This window comes from Leptinotarsa decemlineata, unplaced genomic scaffold (genome assembly GCF_025532065.1).
Source record: "Leptinotarsa decemlineata unplaced genomic scaffold, Ldec_3_MD MMD2_P_RNA_scaffold_14, whole genome shotgun sequence".
NCBI classification, from domain to species: Eukaryota; Metazoa; Arthropoda; class Insecta; order Coleoptera; family Chrysomelidae; genus Leptinotarsa; species Leptinotarsa decemlineata.
In genome coordinates this window covers 1,729,594-1,744,101 of record NW_027412528.1, presented here as the reverse complement: position 1 = coordinate 1,744,101, position 14,508 = coordinate 1,729,594, and the positions used below count along the sequence as shown (strand labels likewise).

The window sequence follows — 14,508 nt, the reverse complement described above, 5'->3', positions numbered from 1 at the left end:
ATACCCCAAATATGTTGATCGATTTATTTTTCTTGTTATATTTTACGAATTTGAAAATTATCAAGCAAACATTATTGACATATTTCTTAATTCTATTACGAATGTAATAGGGTTTGCCATTTGTAAATATCAACTTCCATATATGTCTCTCAATAGTAAACGACCTTTCTAAAGTAACGCATTCCTTGAATGTTTTTTCTCTCTCTCTACTGATATTTCTGGAATCAATTGGTAAAATATTATCGTCAGAAGATGGACTCGACAAATTATACAATTCCTTTGGAATGTTAAAGTCCTCTGGGGTGATTTGACACTTTCCGTTTTGAAGTGTTGAGGCAATATTACTTTCATTTTCTGTCAAAGCACAATTGTTTACCGAAGGGTTTACTACATTGAGAGATTCTTTTTGCGAATCATAAGCACTTTCTATATTCGACGGTGAGGCAAAATTCAAATTTTCCGTATTATTAGCGTCGAATTCTGTGACATCTGCGATTTCAGCATATCGTCTGTTGGAAGATGGGATATCCTTATTCGATATCAACGGGGTCGATTTGTAGAAACATTGCTTAGATGATAATTTTTCAAAATCACTTCTGGATCAGTTTTCATTTTCAATCACACTACTATTATTTGTATCTTTACTATAAATACGAATTGATGCATCTTTGCTACTATTAGCGTCGCTATATATTGTATGACGATCATTTACAACATTTAAGGGCATAATTTCCTGTAATGACAATTCGGAATTATTCGATTCATTCAAATCTTCGGCATTCGTGACACTGGGTTCAACATGGATTTTTGAATGAATTATACGCCAAGTGTTATATACTTTTTTTCTATTTTTGATGGAGTTTTTCAAGCAAAGATCTGCACAAATTTTTTCATAGAGAAATTTTTTATTCCTCCAGTTTTTGCAAGTTTTCTTTTTATAGAATCCTTTCTTCAATAAATATGATTCCAAATGGTTGCATGAATTTTTTCCGGAGTAATCATTTTCAAAGTATTTTTCATGGAAATACATTTTGAAATTTTCAGTATCATTTATAATTCGCGAAATAACGCTTGGGAATTGATATTTCTCATTCCTCATGGACAATGCAATTTTCTTTGTTATTAGTTCATTAAATTTCTGGTCAAAATCATACGAAGGACAATATTGCTTGAGTTCTTCGGCAATAGAATCGTAAAGCTTCAGTTTAGATAAATGTTTACTTCCCATTTTTGAAACAATCAACTGAATGAAACTGACTAAAATAAAATCAAATACTAACTTATCCAAAGTAAAAACTAAAAAGAAACTGATGATTTTAAATCTACTTAACAGAAAGACAATACGAATTTGAAAATAAAAAAGGGCCAATTTTTGTTAATATCTTAAAAATAAGATAGTCAAGCACAAAAAATGTATACTGAAGTTGAGGCCACAGTCAGCGAAGTAAGCATAAGGTACATTCAGAAAGCGTGACTCTATCACGGTTCAGCCGACGCGACGCGATGAACAGATGTAGCTTGTAACAGTCTTTTATCAGCAGACATTACGTGGCTTAGGTGCGTTTTACAATTTTTTGACGTGATATTAAAGGCTGTAACTTCAGTTCTAACAATTAGATTGATGTCAAATTTCATATTTGAGAATATTTGAAGTAGCTTTACTTTCATAAAGTTGAATTGAGATTATAGCCCTATATAAGGAAACACTTTATTATTTCAAATATCAATTGAAAATGCAATTCTACTGATTTCTGTCATGAATATTACCTGAAACTGATATCTGAAGTGTGTTTACTTGATTGAAAAATGATTTGGATGCAAGGGATTTTCTACACTAGTTACTACAGGGTGACTCTCCAAGAATTGCATCGGCTAATGAAAGTGTATGTAAGAGACAAATTATAAAACTTCAACAATAGAAGTTCGAAGAACTTTTGAACTGACGAGCGATATGTCAATAAAAAAGTTCATTATTTGCTTTCCAGTGAGTTTCGAAACAATTTGTTAGAAAGTCATTTACGATTTTATCCGACGCTTTGCAGTTGGTTAATTGTCCAGATCATTCGATTCAATATTTTCACAAATAAAACCCATAATGCTTGATGAAAAATTTTGTTTGTAGGAATCGATTGTTCGAAGTTGGTTCTAGGACAAGAAGCCCTTGAGGTTTCACACATTCCCGAAAGTAGAAATAATAAGATCATTATTATGAAAATTAAAATTATTTTGTTAACCTCAAACGAAGAGACAGAAATGTAATTTTCGTATGTTTGTTTGAAGAAAACCAAAAACACATGCTTTCTACTGGTTTAAGTATTATTCCATGTGAATTTTGTGTATAAAGTTTCCTTTGACAATTTCATATCTGGGATACACCTTCATCTTTATCACTAACCTGTTCTATTTGAATAATATGAAAATTGTAAATTTATTATGTTTCATAATAGAATATAAGCTTTATTAGGGGAGTTATGAAAACAGAACTCAGAATTCTCAGTTTCTCTTCCCAATTTTTGGCAATAAAGACAAATTTTACTAATATTTGTCTTGAACGAGACCGAAGAAATTTTACTCGATACCGAATATCAAATGTAACGATAATAATCATTCGTATCAATTTCAAAGTGGCTTTTCGTTTCCTTCGTACTTCAAAAATTTTTTTCATTTCGGGGGTGTATTTAACCCTCTTTGACGGGGTCGAAGAGATTTTCATTTATACCGAGTAAAGAGTATAATGATTTTAAAGCATTCGTATAGATTTCAAAGTGGCTTTTCGTTTCCTTCGTACTTCAAGAATTTTTTTCATTTTGGGGGTGTGTTTAACCCTCTTGGACGGGGCCAAAGAGACTTTCATTTATACCGAGTAAAGAATATAATGATACAAATCATTCGTATTGATTTCAAAGTGGCTTTTCGTTTCCTTCGTACTTCAAGAATTTTTTTCATTTTGGGGGTGTGTTTAACCCTCTTGGACGTGTCGAAGAGATTTTCATTTATACCGAGTGAAGAATATAATAATACAAATCATTCGTATTGATTTCAAAGTGGCTTTTCGTTTCCTTCATACTTCAAGATTTTTTTTCATTTCGGGAGTGTGTTTAACCCTCTTGGACGGGGCCGAAGAGATTTTCATTAATACCGAGTAAAGAATATAATGATACAAATCATTCGTATTGAATTCAAAGTGGCTTTTCGTTTCCTTCATACTTCAAGATTTTTTAAATTTTGGGGATGTTCAACCATCTTGGACGGTGCCGAAGAGATTTTCATTTATTTCGAGTAGAGAATATAATGATACAAATCATTCTTATTGATTCCAAAGTGGCTTTTCGTTTCCTTCATACTTCAAGATTTTTTTTCATTTCGGGGGTGTGTTTAATCCTCTTGGACGGGGCCGAAGAGATTTTCATTTATACCGAGTAAATAATATTATGACACAAATCATTCGTATCGGTTTCAAAGTGGCTTTTCGTTTCCTTCATACTTTAAGAATTTTTTTCATTTCGGGGGTGTGTTCAACCCTCTTGGACGGGGCCGAAGAGATTTGCCTTGATACAGAATGTACAGTATAGCTATATGTTTTCACGTAAAGGCACATCAGAAACCCAAAAAACATTATCACGATTTCGGTACGCTAGTGACCATTCGGGTATTTCCGGAAAAAAAGCTGCTGACTTTGGCTGCTAACTTCACACCGGTGCGACGCACTCGCTATTGTGAGTAGTACTTGGTAACTCCGTAAACCCTTCACCTCTCTTCACGAAATCATAAACAAAAAAGTAAACAAAAACTTACATATGGAAATCAGAATTTTGAATAAACATAAATGCATTAGCGTAGGAAAGGAAATTCATGAAAGGGATTTAATCAACTTATTAAGAAGATTAAAGATTATTAAGAAGATTAAGAAGATTAAAAATAATTGAATGTGTTGAAATGTAACTATGATTTAATGAATACTTAACACAGTTGATCGTCTTATACTAAAAAGCCATTCATCGCTTTGCCGCTTTTTTCTTCAAACTGTCCAAGTTTACTTATTTTCGTCTTATTTGTTGTTGCTTAATAAATCCCATAGATAACTTTCTATGAATGGAAGCTTTATCTTAAATATCCACTTCTAGGAGTTATGACCATTAAGTTTTTCGATCTCATCTCGTGGAAATTCAATTTTTTTTCAAGAAATTTTATTTCCCTCCCGAAAATTACTTTTTCTCTCGAAAATTTTCTGTTTGAGATACCTTTTTTGAGTCTTGGACCCAGAACCTGTTAACGGATTTACTAACTCTGAAGAAAACGACGCAAAAGCTATGAAATATGTGAGAAGGAAAATGAAACTGAATGAAATATCAGAAATAATGAATGAAAGAAACATTCGGAGAAGTAACTGAAAAAAAAATTGATAAATCAGGCAATGAAATTCAAAAATTATAAAACCGTTCAAATATGTTTCTTCATTAACCAGCCGTCGACGACAAACTTCAGAAGTTGAAACTTGTGTGAATTCAAAAATATTACCAAATATGATTATTTTATTCAAACTTCCAATAGTTAGAATTTTTGTCATCAAATGAAGAATTTTTGAAAAATATCAATTTTTCAGCCGCATTTGAAATTTCTGTTTCGTTTCAATTATTTTCCAATCATTGAAGAGAATTGTAACACAATTGGAAAGTTATGAATTTGCTTATTTATGATTGGGTCGAAGATGTTTTATGGATCATTTTGCCTAACGAGAAACGGTAAAATAATTTAACGCTTTTTTCAATAGTAAAAAAGTGAATTAGTGTGATCTGCAACGAAAATGAATCGATGAATGGGTCAACCAGTACCTAAGTAATGTTAAAAAAATGATAATAATAAAAAAAACTAGTAATGAGAAATAAAGAAGAAAAAGAAATTCAGATAAAGTTACCTCACGATGTTTCGATTCCTACTACCAAGTTTTTCTTGATAAATTTTTAAAAGACATTTTCAGACAGAAATTGTTGGTATAAAATTCTGCAATATATGAAGTCTAGTGGGCATTTGAATAGTTTCTTCTACTACACTACATAGTGATCAGTTTCAATTCATCCTTTCAATTCTTCTGATTTTTATCCTGTTTAGCAAAATTAAAACAACTCGAGATACTTTCATATCAAGACTATTCGCTTCCAATTCTTTTAAGAATGACTCGACAACATAATATTTTCAGATAATTCATATATCAAATGTTTTTGCCAACCAATTTGAGATACGTTATTATGGGTAATCGCAGTTTTCCTATTTCCCACTTCCTCCCATATTGAAATTACTGCCATTTTTCCAAATTCATTCGAAGTTCAGACATTCATGGTCTGGAAAATAGCAATCAGGCCGTCCGGCGCCATGGCTCGATGTAAATATCATAAAGGATACGTCCTGGCTTATTATTTCACAATCAATATTGACGACCAGGCAATTTTTTAACCCGGTTTTCGGTAGAATTGCCACACCATTAACTTTACAAACAACATCGATCCAGAGCTTCCAATAATGTTAAATGATTTCAGGCATAATGAAATGGTTTGAAAACACTGAATTTTTAAAAGGGCAGATGAGATCTTCAATAACTTGATTATTGATTGAAAAATCCACTTTTTGAAGTCTTCAGGATGTATTTGATGTCCCAAATACCCACTGTATTAGGAACATAAATGACATTTAGTTTTTTTTCAATTCGATATCATTGAATTAATAATAATAATAGTAATATGAATATTACTATGGCACCCATGGAAACCGATGGTCTAATATGGGTGACCTTGAACTTCTTGCCTCTGGGGAAAACGATCTCCATAAGTCCCAGAGGGTGTTGCAATGGTCCATCTCAAATGAGGACCGTGCGGGGATAACGGAAAGGATTTGCAGCTCGTGGATGAAAGTATCCTGCACCATCTAGATGCCGTAGAGACATATACTTACTTGGGATGTACTGTTTGGAACCTTTGGTGTAGTAATGAATATTACTGGAGTTTTATCCCAACACCAAAATGTTATTTTTAGCAACTCGACACCTATAAGTATATACTTAAATATCTAAAAGGCCACTTAAGGGAACACTTTTTGCTACCACTCTGAATCCGCCCCTGGTTACAATATAATTTCAACACGGGTAAGTGTCCCTAAATTATGATTAAATGTCAAATAATTCGATTGTTCAAGGTGACCCTTGATTGAATTATTAAACTTGAAATACTTCTCAAAGACATTATTTTATGGAATGGCCTAGAAAATATTACCACTTCAAATTTGTTTATGTATGTCATTAAACAATAAATTACTCTTTTTGTGAATCACGTCCCTCACCTTGTACCAGTCAAACGGTAGGTAATAGTTCTTAAATGAACCGTCTACCACAACAAATTGAATTCTAGTACTACCTACCTATAACACCTGAACTCAAGAGTCTGTACCTGCAGAAAACAAATCTCTCATTACCCTTTTCATTCAGGGAACGGTTTTCTTTGAAAACATCGTATCAAAAGAACAATAACAGAATTTAGTGGTTAAATACACCAAGTGAACTCTCAGACGAAGTAATCTACCCGAACAATTAACTCACTTTCTTTCATTTTCGCATGATCAATAATTCACCGTGTTTGAAAACCCCGCTTTAATCAAACATACTCCAACACACGAGCATTTACGAACATACCCGAAACAATATTTGTACACATTTTCTGCTGTCAGCTGCTTGCTTCAACAGCGTTGTAAACGTTGTGCTTGCTTAGTAAAACTTTAGTTTGAAATTTTAATTTGTTTATGTGTCTTGCTAACCGTGTGCTGTGTAATTTTACTAACTGTAATGTGCTGTTTCTAGTCCCCAAGTCTCAGTTGTGTACCACGACAAAGGTGAGTCAATCACAAATTCCTCCGCCGAATACAGGTTATCTCTGTTTACAAGGGTGAGTACACCCCGAAGGCACGCCTTTTTTATTGTGAACCTCTACAATGGGTATTATTAGTGTTAAGATCGCACGTGCTTTTATGCAGGTATTGAAATCATGTGTATATGTTTCATGTTTTGTCTAGAAAATAGGGGGATCCTATCCTATGCGTCGGCTTTACGGAGTTTGTCGACACGATTCCGAGTTGTCGTTGTCAGTAGCAAATAACGAATACCAATTTCATTTTCTATTCAAATATGAGCGGGGCAGATTGAAAATTTTGGTTTCTGTGATTATCTTTGTTCAATTGTATTTAACAATACGGAAATAAATGGTTTCAAACATAAAATAATGTACCTAGTATTCAAAAAGGTGACAGTGAGCTTTCAAATTCTTTTAATTACCTATTTAATAAACTCCAGATATATTAGATCTTAAGAACAGTTTGAAAAATATATTGATGAAAGTGTACAAACCCCAATTTGACCTAATCTCTAGCAATGTGACGCTTTCGTAATTGCATTTCAGATTCTCAAGTCGCGTTCTACAACACACTTTTGTATTCAGAGGTATATAGAGATTCTATATATAAAACTTTATAGAATTTGAAGATTGACAAACTATTCATGTGTTCAGTTAATAATCAAAAGCTTTCAATAGTTCATAACATTTACTAGAAATACTTAATATATTATATTATATATTATATCTATGACCGATTTTTGTGTCTGAGGGCCCACGCCGGACCTAAGATTATTATTAGGGGGCAGGGTTCGATCTTGTTTCCCCCATAGGATGTCCAATCTACCAATGCATCGTGAAGTTAAGACAAAAAATTCCGGTCCTATTTTAATTAAGTAATTTTTTTATCACAACACACATTTAATTAGTTTCAAAAAGTACCATGAATGAATAATTATTTATTTATTTTTTTGGGAAAGAAAGTTTTTGGCTTTCTACTACTCCATCTGATACAAAAAAAAGGGATGAGAGAATCTTCCAAAGAAAGGAAGGAAGTAATCAATTTGAAACTCTATACATGAATGTGTAGATCATGCAAAGGAGTAACTTTCAGACACAAACTGAAAGAAAGTCCTCCTGAAACAGCTATTTTCATATAAACATGAGGACTTTCTTTCAGTTTGTGTCTGAAAGTTACTTCTTTGGATGATCTACACATTCATGTATAGAGTTTCAAATTGATTACTTCCTTCCTTTCTTTGGAAGATTCTCTCATCCCTTTTTTTTTGTATCAGATGGAGTAGTAGAAAGCCAAAAACTTTTCCAAAAAAATTAATCACATGTGGCGCAAAGAAGCGATACACATTCTACAATTCAATATATTTTTAAAGTATCATGTGAATATATAACCAATTTTACAGTATATGTAACGAAAATTTGGTTTGGAAGGGAAAATAATTAAAAGATAAATTACAATGTCAGCAGAATCAGTCAATCATAATAACATTAACTAATTTTTACTATTTTTTATCGTAACTATGTTTCAGTACATTGTTTGATTACTGACTAAGGCGAAAAATGTGGCTGCTGGCATCAATCAAAATACACAGGAGTTTCCTAAAACAACTAACTCATACTGTGAGAATATTCCCGAACTGTATTTCCAATTATATTTAAGTAGATGTGGCCTATGCACATATGTAGCTAATATACGATAATGCAGAGTTGAATATAATAACTGATCAGGATTTCGGGATTGTGAAATACACTTTAATTATAATTTTACAATAAGACAACAACGCAGTCGTTTCAAATGACTGACAGACTACTACTCGATCACGAATGAGCTTCCGTTCATTACATCTTGTGCTGCCATATATATGGAACATAATGAAATATTACAATACCAACGGTAAAAATATGCGACTAACATGATATATGAGGGTGAGGGTCTTTGTACAGAATTGCTAACATTAACACCTCCCTCTTCATGTCCGTGAAATCATAAAATGTATACCCAATAGTTTTTTAGTTTTCCAATTAACAATATTCTCATTCATTTTTATAATAAATCCACTTATGCTTTTTCTGTCGACTATACTGTTAGCATAATCAGAATCTACATAGGATAACAATTACGACCGGTCGGAAGTAATTTCTAAGCCTAAGAAGATAATTTTTTCATTTTTAAATTATTTCATCTCGAAATCTTGGAGTAAACTAATTTTTATTTTCACTAGTTCGGACTTCCACTGTCTACTATATAAAATGATTTGAAATCCCCGAAACAACTAAAAAAGAAGAATTAAAAATGTATAGCTGAAAATAAGAATTATATTAACCAAAATAAACCTGAAATGAAATAATAGTGAAATAAAATACAAGTAAAAGTAGAACAATTGAATAAATAAAAATAAAGAAAAGAAAAAAGACTTGTCCTTGTCCGAAAAATAGACTTGGTGTTTATTATTCGGACAAGGAAAGATCATCGCTAACACCGCACCACAGTAAGCCCCCTCACTTGTATGGACTACCCAAAATCCACAAGAAGGACGTTCCGCTTAGACCGATCATCAGCTCCAGAGATTCGGCTACTCAAAACTTGTCTAGATTTTTACTTCCCTTAATACAACCATTACAAGAAAAAACATCGTCTTTTGTGAAGAATTCAAAGCATTTTGTCGAACTACTAGGGTCAATTGAGGTCACACAGGAAGATCGACGTGGAAAGCCTTTACACCAATGTTCCGCTCGAAGAAGCACTCCCAATCATACAAAGAAAGCTATCCGAAGACGGGAACCTGACAGAGAGAACGAATCTACCTATGGAAGTAATCATGGAATTACTAGGATGCTGTGTACGAAACTATTATTTCCAACTGAAGGACGAATTCTTTACACAAGATGAAGGACTACTAATGGGATCACCACTTTCACCAGTCATAGCCAACATATATATGGAGTGGTTTGAAACTCTGGCCATTGAAGAAGCCCACAAGAAACCTCGAGTCTGGTTGAGATATGTTGACGACACCTTCATAATATGGAACCATGGGAATACTGAACTAGACGCCTTCCTGAAACACATCAACAGCGTGAGACCTTCCGTCAATTTCACAATGGGGAAGGAAATCCACAACGAATTGCCATTCTTAGACGTTTTGGTGAAGAGGACCGACACTAAGTGGGAAACATCTGTATACCGAAAACCCACTCATACGGGACAGTATCTGAACCACGAATCCAACCACCATCAATCGACTAAAAGAGAAATCATCAAGACTATTAGACCGTGCTTTTGGACTTTGTTATACGAAGGAAGGTCTCGAGAAGGAACTAGACATCATCAAAAATGATCTTCAACGGAATGGATACTCCAAAGCGATGGTAGAAAAGACTTTGGCTAGAAGACAGCAGGAACCTCGCAAGGAAGAGAAGCCGTCACAACCAGTGCTTGCACTTCCCTACATCAGAGGATTATCGGAGAGGATAAGAAGAATTGGTTCCAAGTACAACATCAGAACCTGCTTCATATCCGGTAACACTATCCGTAACAGCCTCACGAAAACCAGGCCACCAAACGCGGACTGCGATTCCAAGAATTGCATTTACCGGATACCCTGTGAGTGCGGAAAATCCTATATTGGTGAAACTAAGAGGCCATTGAATGTTCGCATTGCCGAGCACAAGAAACACACACAGCGAGGGGAAACCAGCAAATCAGGAATAGCAGACCATGTTTGGACCCATCAACACAACATCGAGTGGTCCCAAGCTGAGATCTTGCACAGAGAGGAACATTGGTTTAGGAGAAAATTCAAGGAAGCCGCATACATATTGTCCAACAACGTATTCAGCCAAGCCAGCATAGAAATACGCAACATATGGAAACCTATCATCAAGCTAAAAATGGCCAACTCCCGCCAAAACGGTCATCTCCCACGGAACCAGTGAAGCGGAAAATGGAAAGCGTGGATAAGTGAAAGTACTCGAACGACCTATAAATAGTCATCTCTCGGAGGAATCAGTCCAGTCATCACCCGAAGACGATTGTAGATACTAACAATCGAAACGTCGTGAACTAACGTGACTTGGAATCTCTCCACTTTTTATTTTTATTTTCTCTTTTCTTTTCTTTATTTTTATTTATTCAATTGTTCTATTTTTACTTATATTTTATTTCACTATTATTTCATTTCAGGTTTATTTTGGTTAATATAATTCTTATTTTCAGCTATTCATTTTTAATTCTTCTTTTTTAGTTGTTTCAGGGATTTCAAATCATTTTATATAGTAGACAATGGAAGACAATGAAATTCATCATGAAAACATTGTCAATCACCTTCAAACTAATTTTTATGTTATTTAGGATCATCCTGTTTGCTGAAAACATTATCACATCATCAACATGTAGTAAAAGAAATGTATAGTTATCAAAATATAGGCAAGGATTCTTTTCAGTCCTAAATCAGTCAACTTTTTATGAAAAAGAGAGTTCCAACATTTTGGAGCTTGTTAAGAGATTAAGAGATTTAGTTAGTTTACATACTAAATTTGAGTTTTCTTCAATTCCTTCAGGTTACCGCATAAATACTGGAGTATCTAACGTACCATACAAAAGGCAGAACTGTCATTTAGTTGTAATACATGTAAATCATACTCAATATACAATGATAGTAATACCCTAATGGTAAACATTCTTGATACAGGACCGTATACATCTTCTAATAAATACTGTTGAAAACCGCGAGCAACAAGACGAGGTTTTTTCACCACTTTCCCTTTGACAACTTTCTTACGAAACACCCACTTCAAGTCGATTATCTCTGCATTTTTTGGAGGTGGGACCAAGTCACATGTTTGTGATTCTTGTAGCAATTTCAGTTCATCTTGAATAGCTGCTTTCCGTCTATCATCAGTAACTGCTTCGGTGAAGGTTTGTGGTAGCTCTGACAGCAAACTTCCTGCTGTCATCATGTTTGCCTCAAACTCTTGATCAATTTCATAATCGTCAAAATATCTTTGTAATTTTTTAATTCGGTTACTTCTTCTGTTGTCTGAATTTTCGTTTGTTCTTTCTATTTCATTTTCATTATTTTTGCCTTCATCAATTGCTATCTCTTTCTGATTTGTTTCTTCATTTTGATTATTTTCATCAATTGATTTTTTTGATAATGACTTACATTGGGTTTCATCAAATACAACATTTCTTCCTGTAACTATTTTTCTTTTAACCTTATCCTATAACCTATTTCTGTTATCAGTAGAGCCAAACATTATGAGTTTTTGCCTATGAGAATTGAGATTGGATTTTCTTTCTTCTTTGGGTATATGGCTATGGACTACTGAACTGAAGACTCTAATTTCATTCATGTCTGTTCTTTGATTGAACCAAATCTGCTGGTGTAACATTCTTTGGTAAAACACTTGTTGTAGTTCGATTCGTTAAATAGCCGACAGTTCTGACCGCTTCTCCCCAAAATATTTTGTCCAAATCAGAATAGAAAATTAGACATCTTGTTTTCTCCATGATAGTACGATTTAACCTTTCTGCCATACAATTCTGTTCAGGGTTTCTAGGAATAGTGTAATGGCATTTTATTCCATTTTTGATACAGAAACTGTTGAGTTTGGCAGAAACGTATTATCCACCATTATCACATCGAAGTCTCTCAATTTGAGTACCAAATTAGACTTCGACTAGGTTAAAATACTCTTCATACTTTTCCATAACCTCACTTTTTCTGGTTAATAAACAGCACATTGCAAAATGCGAATAGTGATCAATGAAGCTGACATAATATCTCTTACCGTCATGTGTAGTAGGATCTATGGGTCCATACACATCTCTTGTGACTTCTTCTAGAATTCGTTTTGTTCTTCTTTCCTCCAGTATACTTCTAAGGGGTAGCCTTTTCTGCTTTTCTTGTTGACATACTTCACACCCACCTGCGGGGCAGGAAAAAATTACGAATGCCCCATTTTTCTGTGCAATAATATGTCCTCTGTTGCTATTTTGGCTGTATCATTGCTTGACAGTTTGAGAGTAACAAAATATAGATTTTCATGAAGATGATGACTATTTTTCATTATCATAACTTCTCTATTATTGAATACGATCCGAAAACCATTTTCTTCAAGTTTCCTGACTGATAGTAAATTGTGAAGGAGTCCTTCACACATCCATAAATTTTCAATAATAATGTGTCTATTACTTTCTGTTTTCAATAACAAATCTCCCTTCATTGTAGCTTGAAGCGTTTCTCCTCATTTTGCTACATTTATCTGGTGTGAAATGGAGTATTTGTGATCAACATGATTTCTGTGGTTGTTTATAAGATGGTTTGTACCTCCACTATCAATTATAAATTTTAGTTCTTTCGGATATTATGTACACACCAATGTACTTTCACAAGTTGAAAAACTTATTAGGTCATCTTCTTTATCTTCTGCTACATTTACCTTTCCACCTTTCATCTGATTTTTGGACACTCATATTTTTTTTGTCACAATCATGACATTCGAAAGGAAAATTAGTCTGATTTTCATAACAATTTCTTTTTCCTTTCCAATTTGTATGCTCCCTTCTTTTGTATCCGGAAAATGCTGCATCACCGGTGCTTTTTGCTTGACTTTTCTCTTGTCATGCGTCTTCCATGAATAATTTACCTTTAACAAAGTCGAGGGTAATAATGTTACTGCAATTTTTCCACCAGCACTTCTGAGTTCATACACTATTTGTTCAAATTCTGTAAGAAAGATATTCAGTGGCGTTCCCTCAGTGTATTTTAAACTTCTGAGTTTCTTCTGGAGTTGAACCTGAGTGGAAATTCTCTTTTGGTATGTCAAACGGAGAGCTGACATGATTTCTTTTGCTGGGTTTTTGACTTGATCATTTCCAGCATGTCATCGGACGGACACTGAATCATTATATTTCTTGCTTTTGAATCTGATTTTCTGAATGTTGCAAGTTCGGTAGCCTCCCTGGGCGGATCTTCTTCTAAAACATTCAGGATATCAGCTTGTTCTAATGCTAGCTTGACACGAAACTCCCAGTTTGAGAAACCAGTATCATCAAAAGGTTTCAAGTTCATAAGTTGGTTGTTCAGTGCGGGGGCCATGGAAAAAGAAGATGCTGGGTGAATAGTTTAGTTAATGACCATTTTCCAATTTTCCATTTGCCGATTGTTCAACCAATACACTCACAGATTTTCACGAATAACTCAAAAATTAAGTATTTTATAGAAAAATCCCAGCCATGGGATTTATAGGGTCTGTAGACCCTATAAACGGAGTAATAGCTTGTTAGAGATTGGTTTCATATTCCTCAAACGTCAAAATTGAAAGTTCAACGTAAAGTATATTTCAAAGTGCTTGAAGAAACCTTGATTTTTTGACTTTTTGCCTCTTCTCAGCTCATTTCTATATGATGTCGTTCAGCTATTTTCTGCCAATTTTTCTCTACGAATTTAAATTGAACTATTAGCGGCCGAAACAGCCCGAAAAATTAACCAGGCATTTGGCAATGGGTGTTAACGAACGCACTGTTCGACGTTGCTTTGCGGATATTTTAGCATCGATGATGAGCCCCGAAGTCGCTGACCTACAGTAATCGAGGACGAGGATTTGATGACCC

General features: G+C 34.1%; 1 protein-coding gene across 6 annotated transcripts in view; it reads left to right on the top strand.

Annotated features, from left to right (window-relative positions):
* Nucleotides 1–6,678: 6,678 nt before the first annotated feature.
* mbl (splicing regulator muscleblind) overlaps nt 6,679–14,508 on the top strand; it is a 684,538-nt gene continuing 676,708 nt past the window's right edge. For 4 of the 6 annotated variants that reach the window (XM_074176493.1, XM_074176484.1, XM_074176474.1 and 1 more), the window contains exon 1: nt 6,683–6,876. The gene's annotated coding sequence lies outside the window, so the exon portion shown is untranslated. Of the gene's footprint in view, nt 6,877–6,912; nt 6,930–14,508 lie in introns of those variants that run through there. The other 2 variants (XM_074176519.1, XM_074176481.1) reach the window with 2 other exon arrangements.